The sequence below is a fragment of the Lemur catta genome, chromosome 7 (assembly GCF_020740605.2).
Source record: "Lemur catta isolate mLemCat1 chromosome 7, mLemCat1.pri, whole genome shotgun sequence".
In the NCBI taxonomy this organism is placed as follows: domain Eukaryota; kingdom Metazoa; phylum Chordata; class Mammalia; order Primates; family Lemuridae; genus Lemur; species Lemur catta.
Window position 1 is genome coordinate 12,770,197 of NC_059134.1, and position 14,870 is coordinate 12,785,066.

Below are 14,870 nucleotides of genomic sequence, written 5' to 3' on the forward strand. Positions count from 1 at the left end.
TGTGAGTGAGATCATGTGGTATTTGTCTTTCTGTGCCTGGCTTATTTCACTTAACATGATGCCCTGCAGCTTCATCCATGTTCTTGCAAAAGACAGAACTTCCTTCTTTTTAAAGGCTGAGTAGTATTCGATTGTATATATATATATATATATATATATATACACCACATTTTCTTTATCTATTCGTCTGTTGATGGATATTTAGATATTATTCCATGGCTTGGCTATTGTGACTAATGCTGCAATAAACATGGGAATGTAGACACCTCTCCAACCTACTGATTTCGTTTCCTTTAGATACATACCCAGAAGTGGGGTTGCTGGATCATATGGGTAGTTCTATTTTTAATTTTTTGAGGAATCTCCATACGTTCTTCATATGACTGCACTAATTTACATTCCCACCAGCAATGCCCAAGGGTTCCCTTTCCTCCACATCCTGGCCAACACCTGTTATCTTTCATCTTTTTAATAATAGCCATTTTGACATGTGAGTAAATATCGTGGTATTTTATTGGCTTGATTTTATTGCCCTCAAGTCACGTGGCCGTACTGAGGTGTTGCTCCCACATTTGCTAGAAAGAGCGTGCCCGGACTTGGAATCAGCCTGACTCTCTGGATTTATTAGTCCTCCATCCTTGAGCAAGTTACTTAAATTCTCCCAGTGTCAACTTTTTTATCTTTAAAATGGAATTGATAATACTTATCTTATGTAGTTGCTGAAATAATGTCATTTGGTTAAGAAAATCTAGTGAGAAGCAGGTAGGCCTGGAGTTTATAGGAAGAGGAGGCTATATATATTATTATTTATCCTAATTAATGTAGAATGCAGTAATAATTATGATTTCTTCACTCATTTAAATATATGATGTGTGGATGTTTTTCTCAAACATGTGTCCTTATTTTTTGTCACACGTTGTAAAAGAACATAAGAAGCATGGGGAGTACATCTGTGCTCAGACCTGCCAGTACAGCTTAATGTTTTTCTGAATCTTGAAGCAATCAAGTTACCCATAGGCATCGAGGCTCACTTGGTGCAAAGTGTGTGTGGGACACTTGCAGAGATGCACACAGTATTTAAGACCGTTCTGTCCTTTAAGAATTTAGTTGCAGAAATGACAGTCCACATAATAAGATCATTAACAACGCAAGGCATAAGTAGATTGTATCAAAGCCGGGGCACAGATGATGCTATGGAATTTTGTGTTTTTCTTATCATGGAGATAGTGTTCAACAATGGAGGTGCTAAGTTCAAATTACCAAATTGTTTAAATAAACAAAGACCTATTATCTCACCATCTTCTTTTGACCATTTCTGGGTCATTCCTCCCTGGTGGTGGGCATTTTTATTCAAATGCATGTATGTGTTCATGTATTTACACTCTATTGTTCAAGGATGATTGTCTCAAGAGAAATCCCTTGTCAATTCTCTGCATGCAGATTGAGTGCCATATTCTATGACCCTCTTCACATTGCCAGCCAACTACCTGCTCATTAATTTAGCTAATAACACTATTTGGTACGTTCGTTTCCACCGCCTTTCATTTAGGGAACTCCAAATGCCTTGCTAGAACCATTAAATCAAGCATCCTTACACATAGGTAAGGTGTTTCAAGGAGCATTATACTTAGGTGGGCAGAGAGATCAGAGGAATGGAAAGTTAGGGGCAAGAAGTAGATCTGAGCACCTGAGCCAGCATCACTAACTGGGTTTCTGCTCCTGCCCCAGAAATGAATAACCCTTCAGCTCTGTGGAGCTCCCCATCCTCCCTTCCTGAAAGCCCAGTCTAAAATGTTAGAAAGTTGCAGCCAATTCACTGGCGTGCTCTATTTTCAGCTACTTCCATAAAGAAATCAATTAAATGTGTCTGACAGTCTACTTTTCCTGAAGCTCTGCTGGCAGAGGGTTTAACTTTATATCATCTTCCACAGCCCCAAAACAAAACAACCATTTTATTTCATCCTCAATGAAAGTAACTTCTATTTATCTTGGTGAGGTCCCCATGCTAGCTAATCCACAGTCACCAGTCGGCTCGCCTTTGTTCTCAGCACTTTTTGGCTATTGCATTTTAGTGCCTGAGATGCTGAGTCCATGACAGGGGAAGCATCTTGTCATTTTAATGAATTGAATTCTCTTCTAGTGCCACTCTTCCCAACAACATTTCCGTACCCATCAAGATGTCAGATGCAAAATAAAACTAGTTGCAACATGGCACTGTGCGCAAGGCAGTTCAGATTATTACCGAATTATGTGGCTACAAAGACTCTTGAGAGATCACTTTGCACATCTCTAACTTTTTGTGATTTCTCCCTAATTGAACTAAAATTATCACCAATTACAACAGCACTTTTAAGTCACAAAGGACCTCAGAAACTGTAAGTAAAGGGGATATGTCAGGCATTGTGTCAAGTAAATATCTAAGCCTGGGCTTGTTTCTCTCCACACCTAGCTTTTGGCTGTTACACCTTTACACGCTGATCAGTGAATCCCAATGAGCATAAGTCACATAAGGTAGAAGGAAGATCAAGGGACTTGAAGTCAAACACACAGATTTAGGTTTAGAGCTGTGAAACCTGAAGAAAGTCACTTAAAGCCCCCAAATCTTGTTTTACTCATCTCTGAATTGAAGGTAATGACATCTATTCCACCTCCCAGGACCTCACTGTGTAGAATGATAGTTCATAAGACAACATTTACAAGTCCTTTGTATATTCTAAAATGTTATGCAAATATTCATTGCTATTAACATTATTATTCAAAGCTAAATTTAATTACAAAGGAAAATCCACAGTAAAAAATGTGTAATGCCTCGAAAACACAAACAAAAATTTCACAATCCACAATTGTCCCTTGTCTGTTATGATGGCTCTCTTTTCTTGGTACATTTTGAAGTGAAAAGGTCAAATATTGGCAAGAAAAGTAACAAGACTTCCAGCTGACCGGTTGGGATTGTTCTCTTGGCATAATGCTTCAGAAGAGATACCTGCGGTGTTACCTGGAGAGCAGAGTGAAGGTGTAGCCACAGCTTAATATGATCATAAGCAGCATTAGGTGATTTGCTGATGAACTTTGTAGCATCCCCTTGGTTTTGTGGAATCATGAGCTTCCCAAGGAATTCACTTGGACAGACGACTTAAGCTTTTTCTGCCTCAGTTTCCTCACGGGTAAAATGATTATACCCTTTTGTACCTTGGCCACATAATGCAAGAATCAAAAGTGATTCTGGGGATGGGGGAGTATGGGCAGTATACATAACCTGAACTTTTTTACCCCCATAATAAGCTGAAATTAAAAAAAAAAAAAAAGCGATTCTGCATGCAAGGACGTGGCTGGGCTCCCTGCAAGATCTCATTAAGGCTGATTTCTTGCTTTTTATGCACCATCATTTTTACGCCACTTTTTCTTCCTGAGGGGCAGAGAGAAGGATGGCTAGGGCTGAACTAAAGAATGCTCCAAGGAGACGAAATTTCTAAGAGTAACAGCACGAAGTGAAGTATGAAAAATGTCAGCTGACCACCAGGAATAAACAGATTCCTGGCAATAGCCGTTATGAGATCTTGGAATTGCCTCTCTCAGGAAGTGGTAGAAACATTTACTGCTCAACTGGATAAAGTACTCTCCGGGGCCAGATGACCTGCCATTTCCTTCTACATTATCTATGAGTTTTTCTAATAATAATAAAACCACGAAAGTTGGCTACAGAGCCATAATCACTGGTGTATAGATTGGGAGCTGCCCCGTAATTACAGCTGCCCATGTCCTGAGATAATTGTTCTCCGTTTGGCCTTGGTCTTGGCGACTCCTCCAGTCTGTTTACTGCTAGGTCCAGATCTACAGAGGCCTACAGCACCATCTACACTGGCCTGACGTGCATTTAACAATGTTGAGTCACTGCTTCTTAAACAATAAGCGGGGTCCAGGCAGCTTCAGAAACACCGTGAAAACGTTGTGCTGTTTAAATGCTAATGCCAAGTCCTAAAAGTGATGGTCGCTGGCCAGACGCTGCACTCCCTCTGCTGAGCTGAGCGGATGATTCAGTTTCTACTATTTGTTCAATTCTGGTAAACATTTTTCATGCACTTTTTACGGTGTTTGCAAAAGTGCCTCCTAAGCGAAAATAGAAAAATACACTTTCCTCTTTGTACAGTTTTCAAAAATATACATTTTGAACTGAAAAAGGCTTACGGAGAAAAATGATGAACAAATCATATTTGATATTTTCAAATACGTTATTCACTTGTTATTAAATTCAGTTTGTAAGAAGATATATGTATGGTGTGTGTGTGTGTGTGTGTGTGTGTGTGTGTGTGTATAAAATTGTTTTTTTTCTTAACTAAAATTTTGAGACTGGGCTCTGGAAGATGTTAGTAATTTCCCTGAAGGTATTAATGTGTTTGTTATAGCAGTATCATGTTTAAAATTCTATCCCTTCCTTCCTTACCCCCCCAAACAATCCCATTTTCAAAATTATATATAATAATATTTTTTTAAAAGGGAAAAAGGAAGTAACTGTGCCTGTATCAGTAAATCACAACCTAAACTGCTGAGTCGTGCAGCCAAGGGGCCGTGACTTGCCGAGCTACAGCTCGTGTTCTGGATTCGTCCACCTTCTCTCACGGCCGGGGGCTCGTCTGTCCTTCCGCTCCCATGGGCTCTGGAGACCGAGCCCTTCTTCATTCTTTGGGGCATTGTCAGCTCTCACCATAGTTTCTAGCACACAGCAGACCTTGAATAATCGCCTGTTAAAGTAATAAGCTCTGAGGGCTTTTCCTACTCTTTTGTTGTCTGACCTTTCTATTAATAGAAAAGAATCTCAAAGACCCATATACAGAAAAAGAATTGTTTTTTCCTTTGGCTAGAGAAATGATTTCAAGTGAGATTTTTACTTTGATTTGAGATTTTATGTGCCTTACTTTTTTCCTTCTTTGTCATCTAAGATGCATGTCCCTATTTTGTTTGCTTCATGGTCATGACTTCATTGAAATTTGTTGAATTCCTACTTGTAATTTCTATTAGATTCTATAATTTATAGATGAACTATGGCAGATTATTTTCAGACCCAATCTTTACATACTACTTTGGAGTAAAATTGCTTTTATATGCATAATCCAAAGCATTACTACTGGGACCCTGTGAAGTAGGGCATACATATTATCTCCTTTATTTTACAAATGAGGAAACTGAGGCTCAGAGATGTTACGTGATTTGATTGAAGCTACACGGTAAGTTGGTGACAGATTTGAGCTTTTACCTTATTTTTTGACTCCAAATCCAGTGGTGATTCTGTGACATCACAATAGCTGCAAGACAATTTCTGACTCTGATTTGCGATATTTCTGCCTGAGCCATCTACCCACCAACATCCGGATGGCAGAGAACTCACTGCCTCTTGACTCTGTTATCTTGGGTTACTCTGACTTACAAAGTTTTCCAGCTCAAAATATGTGAAATTAACTTCTAGTCAACCAACCAATTCAAAAATGTCATTAGACAGCTACTAAGTCCCAAGTCCCTGCTTCTCCTTGTCAGTGGATTGTGACTGTGATGCAGACGTCAGGAATCCCTGCAATGGTCAGTGGGCTTAAACCTAGGAGCTGTACAGGCCTGGGAGCTCCAATACGGCGAACAGCAGGCCTGGGGTGTGGAGGAGACCGGGAAAGGGATGCAGAAGAGGGAAAAGACGTAGGGAGCATGTGGGTAGGGTGAGATTCAGGTGGAGTGTGGATCAGTAGGAGCACACAGAGGCTGACTGCGGGGAACCTGGATTTGGTGGGGGCCTGGGGGAAACGTGAGGACCTGAGAGGGATGAGGAAAAGCAGCATGGCTGGAAGAGTCAGAGTCCACACCTCTGCTTTGTGCACAAATCACTGGAACAGGATCTGCAAAGACTTTAGGCAAAAGCTGGGCGGTGCTCAAAATGTACAAACAGCTCAGGCCTATTCGTTTATCAATGTTGTGTTCCTGGAGACTGTTGTGTAGCACAAAGGAGTCGGTTGTAATTCCAATTGCTATTTTCTGTCCACTGGCCTTCCAGCCTCTAGGTTCAGTGGAGCCACATTCTCCCGGAGCCATCCCAGGGCAGTCACACATTGTCCTGGGCCAAGTCTGCTCCCTGCCTGTCTTCTGGTTGGCTCATTTTGTTAACTCTTCAGCTGCCAGTTTCCTCTGTTATCATGTTGCTCCTGTGGCCACCACCATTCTCAGCTAGTGGTCGGCCAGGAACTCAGAGTACCAATCCCTTCACCATGCTCTCAGGGCAAAATCTGGGAAGATGGGAAAGACCAATCTTTCATTGTACTTTAATACCTGGGTCCAGAGCCCACTGCTTATGCCAGAACATCACACCATTTCTCATAAACAGGGCTCATTTGAGCCTAACCCTTCTCTCTTGACACAAAACCACTACACCAGGAAAGATGTCAACACACGCACCCTATCACATCTTCCACCCTCACTTCCCATCTCCATTTCAGCTTACTATATTTATTTGTTCTATTTCCTCCTATGTCAAAAGCTCCCGTGTATATTAATTCATACAACTATACTTATGGTCACTGCAAAAGGCCAGCCTGGATGCCAGAGTGATCTAAGTGGGTTCAGGATTCTCTGCTGCAAACTCATCTGAGGCCAAATGATGCCCTGTGCAGCATGACTACATATAGGAAGGGTCTGACACATGGGGACTACCCCGTGAGGCAGGTATTGATCCTGCTCCACTCTCAGTGCAACAACAGAAGGGCACAGGATGCATGCAGGTAGTCATGGGAAAAGTAGAAGAACAAATAGTTTCTAGAGAGAAAATATTTTCTTAACCTCAAAGAAATATCTGAGTGTAACCATGCAAGATAAGGTTTTGCATAAAAGGTTAGCTTTATAAGTTACAATCTGCTTTTCTGAGAGAATAGCCTAGAAAGTTTAGGTCTCACTTGTGTCTGAGGATTTGAAATATTTTAAGCCAAAGAGAAAAGCTTTAGGGAAGAGTTTAGCTGCCAGGGCTTTTTTCTGTAACCCCCAGGGACGAGGCAAGGGAAGGTTAGCATAGTTTAGGAGATGGGCCCATTAAAATCATATTAATGTACTTTGAAGTTACAGTATTGCCATGTCCAAAATATTCTCCCTGCCACTGTTTTCCTTAGCCATCTCTGTCCCAGCTGGGATACCTGGCCACAAGCAATGGAAAGAGCCCTGAACTGTGACCTTGATCTGTGAGATGCCACCGCACCTCTCTTACTCTCAGTTTCTTTTTGTACAAATGAAAGAGATATGATAGCGTTTATGGGCCTGTCCAGCTTGGCCCTGTGTGAATCTATAGGGACTGCTACACTACTTGCATTGGTAGGAAATCCAGATACTCTACGACGGGATGTTTCAAAACAAAGCCAAACTGGAAACAGATGACAAGCTCAGATTACCCAAACCTCGCTTCCCATCTCTGGTGCAAATATAAGCAAACAGCTTACATGGAAAAGTGACAAAAATCATTGGGTGCTTTGAAAATACACTAATTATTAAAAGTAATAATACATGGGAAAAGATATTAATATGTCTGAAATGCATTTTTTCTTCCTGAAATCACAAGGCCCCATTGCCAGCTTTAAAAACTGGATCGTTCTGGTTTCTTTGCTGCCTTTGCTTTTACTGTGCAAAACATCATTCTAAGTTTCGAAGCTGGTAAACATACCAGTTAAAAGGTTTGCTAATCCAGGACAAGAGTGTATTCAGATTAATATAATTTAACTTTAAGAAGTTATTTAAAGGAAAATAAAAAGGCTAAACAAGTACCAGCATCCAGTGGGAGCAAACTCATTTTTGTATCCAATTAACTAGCTTAAGGAGAGAGTAAAATTAATGAAATACTTAATTAATGAATCTCCTATTCTGTGCCTGACACAGTGATACACGTGCATGCAAACATATTTATGGATGCATGTGTATTTTATATTTGTATTTATATGCATATGCACGTTTATAAATACATAATTATTTTGAATATTCAATATAACCTTAACACATAGGAGTTACTTTCCTGTTTTCCAGTTGAGGACACAGATTCAAAAGTAACTCACTGGTGTCCGTTAGCCAGTTAATGGAGAAGCCTAGCTTTGAAAGCAAGGGTCTGGCCCTAAAGATAATTGTTTTTATATTATACTCCATTTCCTCGAGTAAAGGCTTTGTCGTAAAACATCTTGTGGGCCTGATGTTAGAAACTGTTAAATTTAACTTAAATAAATTACACAAGTTATTTAACATTTTGAGCTTTGATTTCTTTATCTGTAAAACAGTGAATGTAAGTATCTACTCCAGGGGAATGTTATTAGGATTAAATGAGATACAGTAAATAAAAATGTCTACAAGAATTCTGGCAAATCATGGCATCATACAGTATATTAGTTGCACTTTCTCCAACTCCCTTTAGACTTGGATCTTTTTTCCTGACAGGCACAAAAACAAAATTCTGCCCACTACTTCAAAGAAGTAAGCAAATATATTGAATGCCTTCTGTTAGGTGATGATGTTTTATGTGTCAAATTTCAGAGTTGATTGAGGTGAGGAAATGATTATGAAACCTTTTCTGCAAGACGGTGAGAGTTAACCATTAAGAACAGTGGCATGAATCCCAGGTCTTTAAATGTCCCCAAGAGTTCAAACTGCTTTTTTGTTAAAATTAACCCCGGAAACAAAAAATATCTCTAAACCTTGCATTTTCCATTTTCAGTCCCTCCAGTTTGAGCTAGTTTTCCTCTTGGGGCTTTAAAAGGGAAAGTTTTCCTCTTGTCACACTCACCTTGAAGCGGGACACAACAGATTGCAGTGCTATTCGCCATGCATCTTGTCTCAATACAGGCCTTCGGGGGACAGGCCTGTTACATTACCCAGTCTACAAGGGCAGGTAATTTAATAAGGTTATCATATTTTCCCTCTATAGAATGACTTAAGAACACCCTTTTTAAAAAGTCATGTCAAATGTTGTTCCATTTAAAAATCGGTTATGGAATAAGGCAAGTGGGACATGAATCAGTGGACATTTACTACAACTTCAGTTTTGAGGTGAAAACGGGCCCTCCAGGCCTTTGCTCTGTGTCAGGCTTGGGAATGTGAGAAGTCTCTGGCTGTCCGCAGGTTATTAAGTCTCTGAAACAGAATGACATCAACCGAGAATCCCAGCAAGGCATCTTGGGATTCCATACGTTCAGCTGTTTAGAAATATTTACTTACATAATTATATCTGACTCCTCTAAACTGCTTTGCATATGCCAAGTTCAGATTTTCCTACTACAGTTGATGTATTAACTTTTCCAGGAATCTTATGAAGTGTTGTCTATCAGCCAATGGTCTAGTTTTAGCCGAGTATAGATAATTTGCACAGCAATATTGTACAACAATTGCTTGAATGCTTATTGCATTTTACTTTTTATAAAAGAACGGAAGGCAGAAAATAAAAGGGTTAGTGTTAGTGTTAGGAAGCTGAGATCTCATATTTATCTATAACTGAGCCTATAGTATAGCTGAGAAAATGATGGAACTTCTGAATACACGTTTACAAAATTAAGAACATATGAGATACTGGAAATATAACATTGAAAATTGTCCCTGAAATGTAAAATGTAATTAGGGATATTATCATATTTTTGTTGTATGCTCTCAGTTGCCTCTTACAAAGCATTAGACTGTTGCTCACCTTTGACGTCACAATTCCATGTGCTTTTACAGGAGAGCTCCGTCTGGCAATGATGCCGTAATGATCAAACTCTGACCCCTCCTGGCTCTGGGCTGTCTCTTCCGCAGGACGCAGATGTTGCTCTGGGAGCTTTCTTGGACAGAGAAGATTTCTCTCATTTCCGAAGTCCACACAAGTTTCCCTATTACTAAAGAATGCATTTCAGGAAATAAAATCTAATCTATACAGCTGTATGTGGTTTGAGACCCAGTTAACTTAGAATTGATTCTCTTCCCTGCACAGTCCAGGCAATTGAAATAAGTTGAATGTTTCCTTCCAACAGTTACCCACTTTTAAGGCGTAGTGACCTAAAGTTTCCTGTGAGAACTTGCACCTCTGAAAACCTGTTACCTAGAGTCCTTTATGCTTTTTCTAGGGGCCGGTAGTGAAACTCAGCCTAGCATACAAGGTGTGCATGTTGCTTTGAGGCTGCAATTGTTTTTTTTTTTTTTTTCTTATGGTCCACTCCTTCCTCCAGTCTGCTGTTCCTCAAAGTGATATAAGCTTTCATTTGTCATCATCATCATGATAATCACTATTATTTTAAATGACAAAAATTTCAGCTGCTTTATTTCATGTATTCTTTTTTCTGTTGTGGTTCCAAGCAAATTCTGAAATGAAATGAAGAAAGTACATATATTTCAGAGAGAAATCCAACCCATTAGAGGAAAAAAAAAAGGAATATATTCAGTGTTTAAATTAATCAAAGTGAAGTATCCTTGGCTCAGAGAATGAAGAGGATATAGAATGCTCTTCTGATTTGCAAGTATGTGTGTGTGTGTGTGTGTGTGTGTGTGTGTGTGTATAAAAATATATAGACAATACTACTGAGATACTTTGCACTTCTATATTGCATTATACCATAGTCAGATGCATGTATATTAGTTATGAAATACTCACAAAGACCCATTGAATTAGGTAAGAGAATGTTCTTTTAGATTTATTAACTATAACTTACATTGATTTCGTTTTATATTTAAAAACATTTGTATATGCATTTCCTCAACTAATATGAAAAGAATTTATAGACTTCATGTTGTGAACTAGAAAATGAGACTCAGAAAGACTAATGCTGCTGACAGCCAGGACCTGGATTGGGCTTTCTGATACCTGAGCCAAAGTTCTTCCCACTGTTGGGAAGAAAGTGCCACCAGGAAATCCTTCCCGGGTTGGGTGGCTCCTCACAAGGTACAGATAGGGGCTCATGACCTTTCCACATGGGTCATTTGTGTTGCCCTTAGTTATTTTCCAGCAGCATTTAGCAATAAAGCTGTCATTTTTAAGAGCAACTGTGCTCCTTTTAGGCAGATCAAGGCAGGAGGGTGCAAGCCCCTCCAGCCAGGTGGGAGGAGGCTGTGATGGCATTTCAAGGGAAGAGGAAGAAGGCCCAGTGGCTGGGAAAAGAGGAGGGAACCTGGGAACTCGACAGAGCTGGGAGGGGACACCAGAGGGACCAGAGAAGGGTCCCCGTGTAGTGATGCAGCAATGACCCCCAGGCCTGAGTGTTGTACACAGATAGGCTACGGATTTGAGTTTTCATAATGTGAACAGTACTGCATTTAGTACCCAGAAAATTAGGCCATTTATTCTCTTCCTTTCTAGTTTCTCTCAGTAAGTGGATTTTGCATGTGTGTACATGTGTGTACCTAGGAGGAAACCTGTGACTTCTGTCTTCAGAGTCCTACCCTCACTCTGTCTCCCTTTAGGTAACCCCCGCTCACCTAAGGAGGGCCATGCTGCCCTCATCTCCTCAGGGGTCCTATGTTCACCCACATTTCTCTTCCTAGGGTAGGACTTGGATCAGCAATCCTCACACTTTACATGCTTAAAATTATCGAGGACCTCAAAGAACTTTTGTTCATGAGGGTTATTATCTAGCAATACTTCCATATTACCAATTAAAACTGAGAAAAAAGTAATGCTTTTCAATTCATTTAAAAATAACAATACAAATCCTGTTACATGTTAACATAAATAATACATATTTTTAAAAGTAGATATACATGTTTTGCAAATTTCTTAGCACACAGCTACATTTTATATTTGCTTCTATATTTAATCATTTGCAATATATTGTTTTGTTTAAAGTATGCAAAGAAAATCTGGCTTCACTCAGAGTGTAGTTGAAAAGGGGAATATTTTAATAGACTTCTAAGATAGTTGTGGATTTTCTTCTTTGATACTGTACCAAAACTCAACAAGTAGTATTTGTTACAGAGTAGTTGCAGTATGAAATTTAAAACATATCAGCTAAATTTTCTACTCTCTTACCTTAAAGTCCACTCGTCTTTTCTGTACTATCTTTGCAACTTACTGTGAATCTGTAAATACTTTAAAATCTAAAAAGTTTAAAAAATTGTGTGAAGAATTGAAATAGACATTTCTCCACACAACATATACAAATGGCCACTAAGCACATGAAGAACGATCAATATTGTTAGTCATTAGGGAAATGCAAATCAAAATCACCATGAGCTACTACTCCACGGCCACTAAAATAACTGTAATAAGTTGCAGAGTTACAAGAGTTGGGGAGGATGTGGGTAAACCGAACTCTCTTTCACTGCTGGTGTGAATGTAATATGGTGCAGTCACTTTGGAAAACTATTTGGCTGTTTCTCAAAATTTTTTTTTCTTTGCATAATATCCCATGAAGGTCTAATTTGACGTACCATATTATTCTTTACTATGTTTAATATTTAAATCCATTCCATTTGGAAATATGTTACAATGTTTCAATTAATTTATTAATTTTTTGTCATATGTTTGCTGAGATTGAGACCTAGTTTTCTTCTAATCTACTGACTTAGTGACATTATTCATGAAGCAGATTTTCATGCTTAAGACATGACTTATTTGCCCTTTTCCTTAACATTCTGGTTCAAAGAGTTGAACTGTTAGGTCTATTGCATTGGCTTTCGAGAGTCTCAGCATAGGCAAAGCATTCCTCTTTAGAGGAGGAAAGACCAATTCTAAAATGAAATCTGCAGTGAAATCCTTTATATCTGTACCTTTGACATTATCTTCCATGAGAAATCACTCCAACTGGTCACCAAAGAGAAGAAAGTACAGCTTTTTAAAAATACAGTTAAGGGTCTTGAAATCAGTGTTATCAGCAAAGGCATCAAGGTTGAGGAGAAATCTGAGAAGGTAACTGTACTAATTATCCATTGCTGCATAACACATTACCCCAAAATACAACAACTTAAACAAAACATTTATTATCTTACAATTTCTGAACCCCAGGACTCCAGGCTGGATTAGGGAGGTGGGTCTGGCTCGTGTTACAGCCCAACCAGGTTCATTGCCTGCTGCTCAAGAGGAAGCCAATACACTGAGACAACAGGGGTTACAGTGGAAAAAGCCTTTAATATTGCAGGCACCATGTGAGGAGACAAGGAATTTCTCAAATCTGTCTCTCTGAGAATTTGGGAGAAAGAATCTTTTTTTTTTTAGAGTCTGGCCCAGTGGTCTTGTATTATTTCCATCTCTTATGCAGTGAATTCATAGGGAACAGGTCCCAGCAGCCTGGGCTCCCTTCCATTGGTTCTCACAAAATATGCTTCTCTGGGTGGAGCAGGCTGGTGCTTCAGCTGAACCCAGGCACCTTTCTCTTTGGCTTCCTTCTTTTTCTGATGATTTTCCTTCATAGGTTTCAGAAACCTATGTATCTCAGCTCTTAGAGTGCTTAATATGCTTAATAAGCACATTAATCCTCTTGGCAAGAATCTTGCCCTTAACTTTGTTTGTTTACAACAATTCCAACAGCATGCTGGGTAACATTATAGACTCTTCCAGTGTTGCCATGGTAATATCTGTGGAGCATGTCTTTTTGAAGAGTACCCATTCCCTTGATGTGTCAATACCATCTTTCTTGTAGATTCGCATGTATGTGGCCAAAGGAACAACTCCATGTTTTCTAAAGGGCCTAGAGAACATGTATCAGCGCTTCTCCTTTTTCCTTTGTGTTCCTCATTTTGGTGAATTACGGGAAGATGGCAGATCCAGCTGAAAAGGAGCAGAAAGTTTTTAAAGATAGTTTGGCAAAGGGCTAGGCCATTGTGTCTGCTGATTGGCTAGGTTTGGGTTGGAACCATAGGGGTGTAGGATTGTGTGCTGAGTCAGTTCCTGCATGGGGATTGCAAGACCAATTGAGTCAGTTTCTTGGTATGGGCCACTGGTCCGGGTGGGTCAGCAGATCCACAGGAATGCAGGGACTGGAAGATACCTCAGAAACTAGCCTTAGGTTTCACAAGGGTGATGTTATCTATGGGAGCAATGAAGAAAACTAAGAATCTTCATGACCACCAGCTATGTGACTCCTGAGTAGTGAGCAATTGTAGGAAAGCAAGCTAGGAAGCAATGGATGGAGATACATATATATTCTAACTATGCCTGTACCTTTGCAGAGTTCAGGCCCCTACCACAGTCCCCACCTTGTGGCCCTTTAATTAATTTTGTAAAGGGTGGTTTCACTTAAAATGTGGGCTGGAGCTGTAGACATCTGAAGGCTGCTTGGCCAGGTTGAAGGATTTAGCCATGTAAATGAGCTTCCATGGTGGCTCACTATATGGCTAAAATGTTAAATGTGGAGTTACTTTATGGCCCAGAAATTCTATTATTAGATATTTGCACAGGAGAAATGAAATCATATGTCCACACAAAGACTTGTATGCAAATGTTCATAGCAGCGTTACTCATAATAGCTCCAAAGTGGAAGCAACCCAGATCTCCATCCACTAGTGCAAGGATAAACAAAATGTGGTATATCCATATAATGGAATACTATTTGACAATGTGATATTGTAATTTATAATAGGAAACACATGTTTGATCTTCATCCCTGCTTCCTTGCACACAGCTCCTAAAATGCCTGGAATCTCTTCAGTGATAAGTATCTTTTTGTATGCTACTGAGGTGAGGAGCATCTGGGGACTTCTGGATAGCCTCAGGATAGGGGCCCTTCCTCATTGGAATGAAACAGTGATTAGAAGGTTGTAAATTTCACTTCCAACCCCCCAACTCTTGGGGGAGGGAAGAGGGGCTGAAGGTTGAGTTGGTCACCAAGGGCCAATGATTTAATAAATCATGTCTGTGTGATGAAGTATCCAGAAAAACCCCAAAGAACTGGGTTCTGAGAACTTCCAAGTTG

The 14,870-nt window shown here is 39.8% G+C and overlaps 1 protein-coding gene across 7 annotated transcripts in view; it reads left to right on the forward strand.

Annotated features, from left to right (window-relative positions):
- The window catches only part of OPCML (opioid binding protein/cell adhesion molecule like), a 1,045,970-nt gene that overhangs the window by 629,671 nt on the left and 401,429 nt on the right, over positions 1-14,870 (forward strand). The window lies entirely within an intron of this gene.